Below are 13,923 nucleotides of genomic sequence, written 5' to 3'. Positions count from 1 at the left end.
AGACCGATCCTATGGTGTGTAGTACATTTCCTTATTTCCCCCCACTCACAACTAGTTCCTAACTGCAGTTAGTTTCCATTTACCGTCACAAACAAAATGGGAGAAAAGCTAATAACTGTGATTTCATCATATCCAGTCTTAGATGACTTCTTATTAAACATGCATAAAAACAATACAACGATAAATAAAGCTTGAAAGGAATTCACAGAATTCTGGGTGAGTGTACACAGCTAGCAGTTAGCTTCCTTTGCTAATCTGTCAACAATGCTAGCACGAAGCCTAACATGCTTCTGAAAATGTAAATCAAACACCCAATTTTCACACTGATTACTGCGTTATTTATATATATATATATATATATATATATATATATATATATATATATATTTTCTTCCTTGCTTTATAAGCTTTATACTGTATAGCATAGCTACTATCGGCTACTACACACCCACGAGAGACAAGCTACAAATGATCTGAGAAACATACTAATGTGAACATATGTACAGTAGGATTAAGGGTGAAATAGTTTATTGCTAATTACTTATTAATATGAAAAGGTTGTTTTTATTCCAGTTGTAACGTTCGTTACATCATTTTCAATGTAGCTGGGCCATGTTAAGAAAATCTCTCCAATAGTCTCCAATACACTGAGGTTAGACATGCTAGCAATTCACTCAGTAACTGAACAGTTATTCAGAACAAATTCAGAACATTTCCATCTCACCAGAGTTGTATCAAAGCCAGCAATCAAACCTCACTGCCATTTACCGACTGGAATAAATTACAGCTTGATATAATTGTAGAAGAAATGCTCAATGGACCAATGGCTATGTAGATCCGTGTTGACTTGCACGCCATGACGAACACGCTCCAAAACATATTTTGAAGTGGGTTTTTTTTTTTTTTTTTTTTTTTTTCCGGCTTTGATATTATTAAATACTGAGTTTAAAAAAAAAAAAAAAAACACAGCATGGAAAGTCTGATCCCAACTGTGGCACAAATTCACACTTGCGTAAGCCACACTAATGGCTAGGCCACTAATGGCAGCACCACTGGGATTATTTCTCAAAGCTGAAACAGCTTTGCATGTCTGTAATGAGACGACACAGAGGGTCAGAAAGGAAGTACGATAAAGTCAAATTACCCGAGCTGCGACAAATTCATGTTGTTTGTCGAGTTTTGAGCAGTTCGGCAAAATCAGTATGCATTCTTTCCACTTTTAAATCATGAATGGAAAAAATTGCATGATTGGATTAAATATAGATTTTTTCATCACTTCCTTTAGGATTTAGATATAGTAGTTAAGAAGGCATGTGTGTAAGAACGTCACTGCATTTGGTGAATATAGACTAGATCTGAAATTATGACCATCAGCACCAATGTCTGATCATCTGAACCTAGACATTCTCAACCTAGATCTGATCTAGGCCCAGTTTAAAGCTGTTAGATGTGGGATTTGGAGATTCGCGGGTCAGAAGCTACTGTCTCTACGGAGTGTTGCAAGTAGCAGGTCAGTGCACATTCAAGGAATATTCAAGGTTGGTCTAAAATTGCATGATACACCCTGAATAGTATGTCTAAATATGACCACCGGTGTACTGCCATACTATTTATTATGCTATCATGCGATCTGAGACAAAGCCAAAGTATTTGCGAGAAAGTATTTGTAATGATCTTCTCTGTTATAGAAATCTTCCCGTTGTCACGTTACATGATTACATATTACGCCGATCAGCCGTAACATTAAAACCGCCGACGGGTGAAGTGAATAACATTGATTATCTCGTTACAGTGGCACCTGTCAAGAGGTGGGATATATTAGGCAGCAAGTGAACAGTCAGTTCTCACAGCTGATGTGTTGGAAGAAGGGAAACTGGGCAAGCGTAAGGATCTGAGTGACTTTGACAAGGGTCAAATTGTGATGGCTAGACGACTGGGACAGAGCGTCTCCAAAACGGCAGGTCTTCCCGGTATGCAGTGGTTTGTACTTAAGAAAAGTAATCCAAGGAAGGATAACCGGTGAACCAGTGACAGGGACAGATGCGGCGAGTTTTTATCCTCCCCATGAAGTTTTTGATACAGCACATCATGTTTGCAGCGGAAGCAAAAAATCATTGGCGAACGTTTTTGGCTAGCTGAAGAGTCCGCACATTGCCAGTATGAATATTACATGAGTCTGGATAGCTTCTCTCAATATGTTTAACTGTGAAGTGACTGAGTGTAGTAAGCAAATAAGTATATCATGTAAATATATATCATGGCTTTGCACCTGCCTTGTCTTTTACCTAGTGAACAAACATTAACTAGATAATTTACTGTAACCGTTCTTGTGCTGTAGGATCAGAAAGGGCAACAGAGTGAGCTTATGTGGTCTATAGGTGATTTGGCTCATGGAGTTGTGCTATGATTCTCACTTTTGGTGAGAGTGGTCCTGGGTTCAAATCCCAGACAAGCCAGAGTTTGTTTGTTTTTTTTTTTTTTTTTTTTTTTTTTTTTTTTAACAGGGCAGTGGTAGCTCAGTGGTTAAGACATTGGATTACTGATCAGAAGGTCATGGGTTAAAATCCCTGAACTGCTGGGCCCTTGAGCAAGGCCCTTAAACCTCAATTGCTCAGTTGTTTAAATAAGATAAACGTTAGTCGCTTTGGATAAGCGTGTCTGCCAAATGCCGTGAATGTAAATGTAGTTCGCTAACATTCGCTCTCTTGTTATAGGAGATACAAGACTTTTCAGCATTTGGTTTGCACAAGGTTGTGGGTTAAATGTACAATGTCGTGCTTAGGGTCTTGTACAGCTTTAAGGCCAACTGGAATGAGCTGGCAAGAAGAGATTGTTGTGTTTATTTTTATTCATTTGTCTTCTCTGTATATTTTATTATCCAATCCAATCTACATTCTCCACTAGATGATATAAACAACGCGAACATAAACTACCCTGAGATTAGACTCGGCTGTTCTAGTATATAAAAATGAAATCATCTGAGACCAACATTATCTCTGACAAAAGAAGTACAAATTTGCACAAGTCAAATGACAAATAGTAAGATCTGAGACACATGGCGTGTTTAGTGATCAGATCTTTGTTTGCAACAACACTGTAACAATTACTTGATACGGTCTCTACAAATTTAACATAATTGTATTGGATACACATTAACAGCTCCGAGTACTCTGGAGCAGAATTCTTCAACTGTCTGTGAAGCTGGAACCAACACATCACATCTCTCAATAACGTCTTTAGGTGAGAGGAGTACATACGTCCTCCAATACGATTTCACCACTGAACATTTCCATAGATGTAAGCTATAAGGTGCACCTGGGAGTCAGGTTAAGATAAACGTCGCAACGGCGGAATATTCCAGAAAACATATTACTTCTGTTGATTTCCGTCGAGCAAGCGGATGGAAATGTTTCCGAATCTATTTCTGTGGACGGCTGTGGAGTTATGAATGAGGTTATTAAACATGAATCAAAATTCTTCACTGGGATTTGAAGATAAATGGGCCATTTATCAGCAATCTGTTCCGCTAGTTTTTCGAATTTCTGTGTAAGCTCAAACAATCTAGCTAATATTCTTCAAATGAGGCGAAATTTGACGTGTCACTCTGGCACGAGTCAGAGGAAGCGATGTTTTAGTTAGCTGACATGTGTACTAGAGATTCGACATTAATGAGAGTTCATTCCTCTTCTTCCTGCTTTTTTTGGCGCTCTTACTAACAGACAGAGACAGAAGACATAATAAAGCAGAAAGACGTAGATGTACACATACAGAGAGAAAAGCGAGCGATAAGGAAGGAGTCAAACGCTTGGGGCTGTACTGTTACGTGAAAATAATCAATATGTGATACAGTTCGACATGAAGTGGAATCACCATTATCATCACAGTTTCTATTCTTCGTATACCACAGCCAGCTATTCGCTGACATTTTTATTTATTTATTAAAGAGGGACACCATCCATCTACTTTCCATAGCGCTTATCCTACACAGGGTCTTTGGGGAGCCTTGAGCCTGTCCCAGAGAACTTGTGGCACAAGGTAGGGGACACACTAGATGGGTTACCAACCCATTGCATCGTACAATCACAATTTGGGAATACCAGTCAGCCTACAATGCATGTCTTTGGACTGGGGAAGGAAACCGGAGTACCTGGAGGAAACCCCCGAAGCACAGGGAGAACACGCAAACTCCACACGCACAGGGTGGCGGTGTGAGGGAAATGTGCTAACCACTAAGCCACTGTTCCACGTTGTACTTTGTATCCATTTCTAGTTACAATTAATGTTGCGTAACATCCAAGAAACAAGTTCCTGTTAACGTTTATGCTATAGTAAGTACTAACAGTTGTTCCCTTGCCACAATCTCTTGCAAATGCAAATGCGAATCCTCGATCCTGAAGACTTTCCCGTGTTGTTCAGCGCTGAAACTGGAGACTCCTTCCAAAAATGTAACATAAACATCTCTTCAAAAACAAATACAAACAAAAACACTTCGACATATCAATAAATATACATCATTAATTGTTAAATGGCGTGTTTCTAACCCATTTATTATTATTATTTACAGCCTGAGTGTCCTGTATGAAACGATAATGTATTAAATGAATTACGGTTGGAGCCACTGTTATAGAAAATTCATTAAGGATTCAACAGCACTGTGGTGATTTATTATTATTATTATTATTATTATTAAAACCAGATGTGTGATTTCTGAAGAAACGGAATTCAGTACTTTTAGGAATATACTGCGTAATGTTCTTAAGATCAGTGTGAAGTCTTGCGCAACATGGGTTTCATCGCCTCAATTTTGTTCCTTTTACAAAAACAGTATGCGAGGTAGTGTGTGAGTTGTTGTGACACTTCCACAGAGTACCTCAAAGACTGTACGTCACATCTTCTGATGAATACAGTTCGAGAATTCAGTAGCACTCTTGTGGATTCATTTACTGCAATTATCTCATGCCATTAGCAAATAGTTTGCTGATAATAATGAGTTCTTCTGAAGAAAAAAAAAAGATAAATCCAGACCTCATTTAATACCCAAGACTTATGTTTACATGTACAATCCAGCAATGCAGCGTGGGTAAAGGAGACACGAGCAGATTAGCAGAGCCATTAAGCACCGGGCGAGCACCGGTACTCGACTATCATAATACCACCTGCAGCTGCTTAAATACACAGCGTGGAATTGATGTCATGATCTCAGCAGTGATGTTTATCCTGCGATGGATCATTAAACTTTCTGCGGTCTGATGATGCTGTCCTCATTGTTAGGTTCTCTCTCTCTCTCTCTCTCTCTTTCCCTCTCTCTCTTTCTTTCTATCTCTCTCTCTCTTTCTCTGTCTGTCTGTCTCTCTCTCACTATAATATACACAGACGTACACATTCACACACACTTCCAAAAACAAGCCCACATTGATCATGCATCAACAGCAAAAATGAACAGACAGCTTTCAAGCACAAACAAAAACACACTCACACACACACACACACACACACACACACACACTGACGTGGAAACAGATGAAATGTGCTAAGAGATGCTGTTACCTTCAGTGTTAAGTTGTATCAGAGAGGAAAAGACTACACTGAAGCATCACTTTGCCGTGCCATCAACTCTTCTCTCTTATCCACCTCTTCCTTTTTTCCCTCTCCTTTCCTTAGTCCTGTCAGTCCTTTTCTTCTTTCTCCCACTGTCTCTCCCTTTCTCTCGGACTCGGGGATTCCTTGTCCAGGAGAATATCTGATGTCCTCGCTTAAGGATGGAGCAGTCCACTTTTCTCCTCTCTATGCTTCTTGCCTCACCGTATGCTTTCTCTTCTAGTCTTACTCCAGCAACAACCTCATACACACACACACACACACACACACACACACATATACGCACTCCCACACGCTTTCCCTCTCCCCATGTGCTTACTCTCCTCCTCCCTCCTTCACGCATCAGAGAGAAAGACTGTCTGCTTTTTCTGTGTGTGTGTGTGTGTGTGTCTGTGTACTAAATGCATTCATACATGTAGTGTACATACAGTATATGTGTGTGTTTATTGGTGATTCTACGATTGTGGTGCCATTTAACCCGTGTTACTCTTCAAAATGCTACCTTTAAAAAATGGATTTTGAATTCTTTTTCAACAATAAATCCAAGAATATATGATCACGTTATTTTGCTGACAGGCTGCAATTTTGCCTTTAAATGAGCAACAGGTTCGAGTTCTTTAGTACAGAATGAGCAAATACACACATTGTGGTTAACTAACCTCCATGCTAATGGCACGAGGACATCAGGGACATTCGAATGGTTTACAGTGAGAGGAAATGCATCTTCAGACACTTTTGCTCCAGTGCGTATACTTGAGGACATACGTTTACATACTCCTTACAGAATCTGCAAAATGTTCATCAGGAAAGAAAGTAAGTAAATAAGAGGTATCATAAAAATTGCATTTTTTAAAAAAAATTATTATTATTTAGTACTGCCCTGAATAAGCTATACACATAGCTGTATACGCTGCTATTCACATAGCAGATGTTTAAATATAGTCCACAAGACACAATAATAACTGCTCAAACGAACCATTATTATTTTGTCTTCTGGGAAACATGTAAATATCTTATGCAGCGTCTGAAGGGCGGTACTAAATGAATTTCTAATGCATAATACATTTCTGTATGATAAACTCTTTATTGTAATATTTTGAGAGACTGGATTTTTGATTTCCGTGAGCTGTAAGCCATAATCATCAAGATTTAAAAAAAAAAAAAGGCTTGAAATATTTCACTTTATGTGTATCGAATCTCAAATATATTAAAGTTCCACTTTTTGAATTAAATTACGGAAAAAACCCTAAATTTTTCCACGATATTCACTTTTTTTTTTTAAATGCACCTGTGTACTGTTCCAAAACAGTTCTGATTTATCTAAATGCTTTTAAACGTGTATTTCTGGCCTTCTTTTTTTTTTTTTTTTAGCAGAACATCTTCTCATGGGGTGTAGGAATGGAAATGATGGCAGTGCAGTTCATTGTTTATTGTTCTCTGTGTAACTGTTGTTCCTGCTGCTTTCAGGTCATCCTGCAACTCTTTTCGATTGACTGTTGTCTTCTCTCTTACCTTCCTTATCATTAATCTGAGAGGGTGTTCTGAAATCTTGCATGGTGCACATGTCCAGGAATGATTTGTTGTATTTCCATGAACTTTCCACCTGCATATTACTGAACCACTTGTACTGACAGGGATGGTTAAGGTATTCGCTATGGGTGTTTAATAATTTTGTCCCTGTGAACGTTAGGAAGCTCCTTCACCATCACCGTGATTGCTACTTCTTGCATGAAACCAATGGAAACGTCTTTTATAATGACACCAAGTGCCCGTCTTTTTTGTGTGTGCAGCATTTACAGATAGAACTTGATTTGTTTTTATATTCGTATTCACTGCAAGTACAAAGGCAAAAGACATTACGCGTGTACGTTTGTGGACATATATACTGGAAGTATATTCAAGAACAAAAACACAGTGTCAGAATACTTATTTCCTATCACTGTATTTTCAAGCGGAGCTTGTCAGTCAATATCACAATATCATAAAAAACAAAGAAAAACAGGAACGGAAGAAAATAGTTTTCTTCTTCCCATGATCTTCAGGAAATTTGCATGATGTGGCTTCCTGTAGAACATGTGGCTTGTGGAATATTGCAAAAATTTTTGATAGGGGTGAATGTGTTTGGTTAACAGAGTTGAGTGAACGTTGTGGAATTAAAATGTACATTTTCATACTCTAGAATGGATGACTCATGGAAAAGCATATGATTCACAAATTAATGCAGAAGTGATCAGATTTTGAAGTAGTTCAATGAGACTAGTGTGCTTGGACAGGCAAAAAAAATATTTTTAAAAAATGCTTTTTTTCCTAAGAGCTGATGAGGTTTTTTTTTTGTGCATGTTTCAGGTTATTTATCTATAATATGCACAGGTTGTTGTGTAGGACACTTTGCATACATTTACATACATTTGAATGAGAGGAGGAGCTTTCTGAACTGACAGGCAACATGACTGACAGACAATTAACGGCACCTCTATGTCCTGATTTGATAGATGTTGGGGGTCTACATCATTAGTTTTGAATCCTGTTTACAGAGCCTGTGGTGTCACAAAGACCAAATGGGTTTTCCCTCCTCTGATATTTTATTGGAGCTGCTGGGATGCGAGGGGATCATTTATCATAATTACAACACAAATGAAAAAATAAAACTGTGCACACCGCATATGGGTGTACAACATTGATACACTCGAACGCTGGTTGATACACACCCTTCTGTCTGGGGTATTGCCTGACAAACAAAATACTTTACTTGGGCACTTGTACCAAATCAAAATTGATTTGGAATATAAATATTAAATCAATATTTATAGATTTTTAGGTTGGAGCCTATGTTTGGAACACTGTACATAAAACATAAAGGAGTCAACTATATTAATCACAAAATGCCCACAATTAATCAGAGACAGGTTACAGAACAGTGTGTACTGAATCTGACACTAATGCAGTACCTTAAATTATCATCCATCTTCTATACCACTTATCCTTTTCAGGGTCACAGGGGAACCTGGAGTCTATCCCAGGGAAAATAGGGCACAAGGCGGGGTACACCCTGGCAGGGCACAATCACATACATATTCACACACCCATTCATACACTACGGACACTTTGGACATGCCAATCAGCCTACCATGCATGTCTTTGGACTGGGGGAGGAAACCGGAGAGAACCTGCAAACTCCGCGCACACACAGGGCCACGGTGGGAATCAAACCCCCGACCCTGGCGGCGTGAGGCGAACGTGCTAACCACTAAACCACCGTGCGCACTTAAGTTATCATTTTTTAAATTATTATTAATGTAGACTAGCTGGTGCATTATTTTTCATTTTTAATTTTTTTGCCTTGAGTAAATTGTCACTGTTAGTATCGAAAAGATGGATATGAGACGAGAGTTTAGGACTTCAGTTTTTATTTCCTGGTATTTACATCTAGATGTGTTAAACAACATAAAACATAGAACCTTTTGTATAAGCCAGCCAATTTTTTAGGCGAGTAAAAATACAGGAACAGGATAAGTCTTGACTTTATAAGTAAATAACACTTAATATTTGGTTGCATATCCCTTGCTTGCAATAACTGCATAAAGCCTGCGACTCACTGACATTATCAAATTGTTGGTTTCTTGTTTTCTGATGCTTTTCCAGGCTTTTACTGCAGCCTCTTTCAGTTGTTGTTTGTTTTGGTGGGTTTCTTCCTTCAGTCTCCTCTTCAGGAGGTCAAATGCTACTTAGCTGGGTTAAGGTCTGGCGATTGACCTGGACTTCAGGATCTTACTGCTGATGAGTGGATCGCATCTTGTGGTATGCCCTCTGTATTTCTGCAGTTGAAGTGTTCTTCAAATGGTGGATTGTGATACCTTCACCCCTGCCCTGTGGAAGTTACTGGTGATGTCACTGACTTTTGCTTTGGGGTTTTTCTTCACAACTCTCATAATGTTTCTGTCAGTAGCTGTTGTTGTTTTCCTTGGTCCACGTCTGGTTGTTAGTACACCAGTGTTTTCTTTTTTGTCAGGGCATTCCAAATTGCTGTGTTGGCTATGCTCAATGCTTGTGCAATGACTTTGATTGATTTTCCTTCTTTTCCCAGCTTCAATATGGCTTGCTTTTCTCCCATAGAGAGCTCTCCGGTATTAATGTTGGTTTATCCTTTTTAACAACTAGTCTTCACGGGTGAAAACTAGGGCTCTGGCCAACAGTAGACATTCAGAGCCAGGGCCGGACTGGGACATAATTTCATGCCGGGAATCTCACACTCATCCAGGCCAGCCCATACACCCACAGCAAATTTTTAAACCACTGACAACCCTATTTTTTCTTTCCTAAATTCAATTTATTACACACAGTATGGCCATCCCATAAAAACATAAACAAGCAACCTAGAGGTAGTGAAGCAGTCCTAATTTATATCAGCTTACATGGGTATGCCAAGCATTTAACAAACACCAGACGTGCAAAGCTGCCAGTAAATCCCTAATTTTCACTCACAGAAGTACATTAAATGAAGAAGAGAGGTAATCAAAAGCCACTTTTTTTGGGGGTCATTTTTCATGTACCTGTCACTTCTTTACCAGGTCTACTGCTATGAACAGAACTGTCTCCACAACTTTTTAACCTCACTGTAAATTATGAGCCCAGAATCTAAATTTCTTTTAGTTCAAATTAAAGCATCACATTAGGGCAAAGTGGTTGTTCTTGTTTTTTTTTTTTTTTTTTTTTTTTTAAACTTAACTACTCAGGTATTTTAAAAATATTTAAAATAACTGAGATTTAACCATACTATATCTCATACGAATATATTAAAGCATACTTAATTTCTCTTATTTTACCTCTACCTGTCGTCTCAGGTTGACCCTGAAGTGTGACCACTGCGCCAGAGCTCGTGCCATGTTAACTCTCGTCAACTTATTGTGAAAAAAAAGGAGAAAAAAAGGGTTTTTTTTCAACCTCACAAAAAGAGCAGACATAATTTTCTAAGCTGCCTAAATATCTATTAGTGAAATACTAACTAAATCATGACAAAATCTATTTAGAAAAATCCTATTTTTTGAACATGATATTACCTTTTATGACTCATAGCTTGGAAAAGTGTTTTTTTTTATTATTGTTGTTGTTGTTGTTGTTTGCCCTAGCTGTATTTGTAACGTCAACATTTAAAATAACAACATGGAGGGTTCCCTAAATATACTGTACGTTGGATATTTATCTGCTAAATTACTTAGTATTATAACTATACAGTAGATAACGCTGTCCTTTAGCATATTTTGAGTGACGATAGTAATAGTGCTAACGTTTGCTAGTAGTGAAACTGTGATTAATACTTGATTAGCTAAGTTAGTTAAATTAGCTAACACAAAGCTAAAGTATTTACAGATGAGACTGAACTGCACTTGAAGCCTTGAACTGGTCGGAAATTTTGCTACATTTCACTGCTTCTTTTTAGAGGGTTTTCCTTTTGCGTGCGTTTTCCCTCTCTGCTCCACCTGAACGCTTCCTCTCCATCCTCGCTCTGTGCAGTGATGACTCTGTTCCAAACCATTCACTGGAGCTGAGGAGAATGTTAGCGTTGCAAGTCAAGACTAATAGATTCATGGTTTATTATCGAATGCCGCATTCAGGAAGGATCACTTGAGCACATCGGACACGCAGTAACATAAAATAATAACAATTAAATCAATCAATCAATCAATAAAATACTGTTTTTCAAAATAAATAAATGAATAAACAGGCCAAACCAATCATCAGGCCACTGGGAATTCTGCCGGTGCTCCCGATGGCAAGTCCAGGCCTGTTCAGAGCTATTAATCCTTTAAACAGTTTAACAATTTAACAGGGCACACCTGGACAACAAGAAACACCAATCAGTCGCGTGTTCCAATATTTTTGATCACTTGAAAAAATGGGTGGGTTTAAACAAAAGGTGCCATGTTCTATGTTGTTTAACACATTTAGATGTAAATATGAGGAAATGAAAGGGGAAATTTGTCTCCTATTCATCTTTTGATCTCAAACCCAAATGTCTTCAATGTATAGCGAAAATAATAGAATTAGCTTTGCTGTTCCAATAATTTCAGATTAGACTGTAAGTAGATAGCAAGCAGGCTGGGTCTGATTTACCCATATCCAACTAGTTAGATAATTTAATTGGTTACCAAAGTTACTGAGCTATGTAAGTCATCATACCTAGGTCAACAGTGACTAAAATGAATAGCGCTGTCTGTTTGCTTTTCTTCACGTTTCTTCCTATGAGAAATCCTTGCTTTTTTCTCCTCACATCAAATTCAATCGACTTTAAGCTGTTTTATAAAAGCAAATAATAATGTACGGTAGATGCCAGAAAAAAAAAGGAAACATTTTATTGATGTCTTTATTGATCTTTGAAAGACGGTGCTTAGCCCTGCTAGCACAGTTATGCCTGCTGTTAAGCTAATTTTTCTCCAGAGGCATTGTACCTCCTTTACCACAGCATTCATGTAGTAAGGTTTGTTGCTCTGTGCATGCTGGGAGTTTTTGACCTTTATTTACAGCTAGAAATGAGACATATTTCCACACAGGAGGATATTTCCAGGTATGGGAAGAATGAAAACAATGTGTGCTTTCATGGTGTATTTTGAGATGCTCCTAAAGAGATTTAAACATTGATGTGCTGCAAAAAGTTACAAATCTACAGCATTTTTGTTTGCAAGAAGGCGACTTGCATCCTATCTTAACCTTTATACCTGTTGATTTCTCGATGATTGCTCAGAAGGTGTTGATAAATTTTCTATAATAGCAATTCTGGCTGCAAGTTATATGTATATGAATGCACTCACTGTTATATATCATCGTTTCTATAGTAACAGCTTACATGGGGACTTGTATGGTGGATGCTCGACATAAACAGATTTTTATTTTTTTTTTAAAGTATGCAATTGTTGATGGGAAGTTTTTTGTTTTGTTCCAGCGAACACTGGAAAGTCTACAGGATGAGGGACTTCACGCTTTGCTGTTTCTCAGTAACAAGCTGTATTGTTTTGGAAAAAGAGAAGCCTGTGAGGAAGAAACTGTTTATAACTGCTATAATGTCATGATAACAGGACTTTCCATATTGTAAATGTGACTATAAATGGTTAAAACGAGCAACAAGATATAATTGAATTAATTAGAAATTGTAATCATTAGTACTCCCTGAGGAATTAGAGGAATAAAACCCTTCACCACATGCTATTTTAGGAAAACAATCAACACTATGGTATGGTGTGCTGTGATGCAGTCCCATTTAAAGCAGAGTGACTGTTATCATCCAAAGTTGATTGATTTTTTTTTTTTTCCAGTTTTTTATTCCTTACTTTATTTACAGGTGAAAATACCATGAGTTATGGTCTGATTTCTATAAAAACAAGTTATAGTTCAAAATCAGAATAATGACTGTTATTTATAAACTGTTCTCATTCTGTTTTTATAAACTGTTCTCATTCTGTTTTTATAAACTGTTATTATTCTGTTTTTATAAACTGGTATTATTTTGTTATTATAAATTGTTATTATTCTGTTATTATATAATTTTGTTATTTCGTTATTATAAACTGTTATTATTCTGTTATTATGAACTGTTATTGTTCTGTTATTATAAAATGTTCTTATTCTGTAATTTATAAACTGTTATTATTCTGTTATTATGAACTGTTATTATTCTGTTATTATAAACTGTATTATTCTGTTATTATAAACTGTTATTATTCTGTTATTTATAAACTGTTATTATTCTGTTATTATGAACTGTTATTATTCTGTTATTATAAACTGTATTATTCTGTTATTATAAACTGTTATTATTCTGTAATTTATAAAATGTTATTATTCTGTTATTTATAAACTGTTATTATTCTGTTATTATGAACTGTTATTATGCTGTAATTTATAAACTGTTATTATTCTGTTATTATAAACTGTTATTATTCTGTTATTTATAAACTGTTATTATTCTGTTTTTATGAACTGTTATTATTCTGTTTTTATGAACTGTTATTGTTCTGTTGTTATTATGTTATTATTATGTTATTATAAACTTTATTATTCAGGTTATTCTGTCTGCACAGTAGGAGAGATGACAGAGCAATAACAAAAAGAGTTCTGCATGTTTATCAACAACAACAAAAAAATGTTTTCCCCCAATACACACACTCTTAGTCAACTCTAATGTTACACCAATGGCATAATATTTGATAACTATACTAATATAATTTTAGAATAATATTGGCTTCACAAAAATGATGCAGCTATTGATTACCTTGAGATATTTTGAGTTTAGTTGCTATGGAAACTAAACAAGTAGAAATTTGGTTTCCATGG

General features: G+C 36.9%; 1 protein-coding gene across 1 annotated transcript in view; it reads right to left on the bottom strand.

The window, feature by feature from the left end:
* The window catches only part of gramd1bb (GRAM domain containing 1Bb), a 124,799-nt gene extending 118,914 nt beyond the window's left edge, over window positions 1-5,885 (bottom strand). The window contains exon 1 of the mRNA XM_053623579.1: window positions 5,548-5,885. The gene's annotated coding sequence lies outside the window, so the exon portion shown is untranslated. The remainder of the gene's footprint in view (window positions 1-5,547) is intronic.
* Window positions 5,886-13,923: the final 8,038 nt, after the last annotated feature.

The sequence above is a fragment of the Ictalurus furcatus genome, chromosome 4 (assembly GCF_023375685.1).
Source record: "Ictalurus furcatus strain D&B chromosome 4, Billie_1.0, whole genome shotgun sequence".
Lineage (NCBI taxonomy): Eukaryota > Metazoa > Chordata > Actinopteri > Siluriformes > Ictaluridae > Ictalurus > Ictalurus furcatus.
Note: the sequence above shows the minus strand (reverse complement) of the source record. Positions and strands in the feature narration are given on the sequence as shown.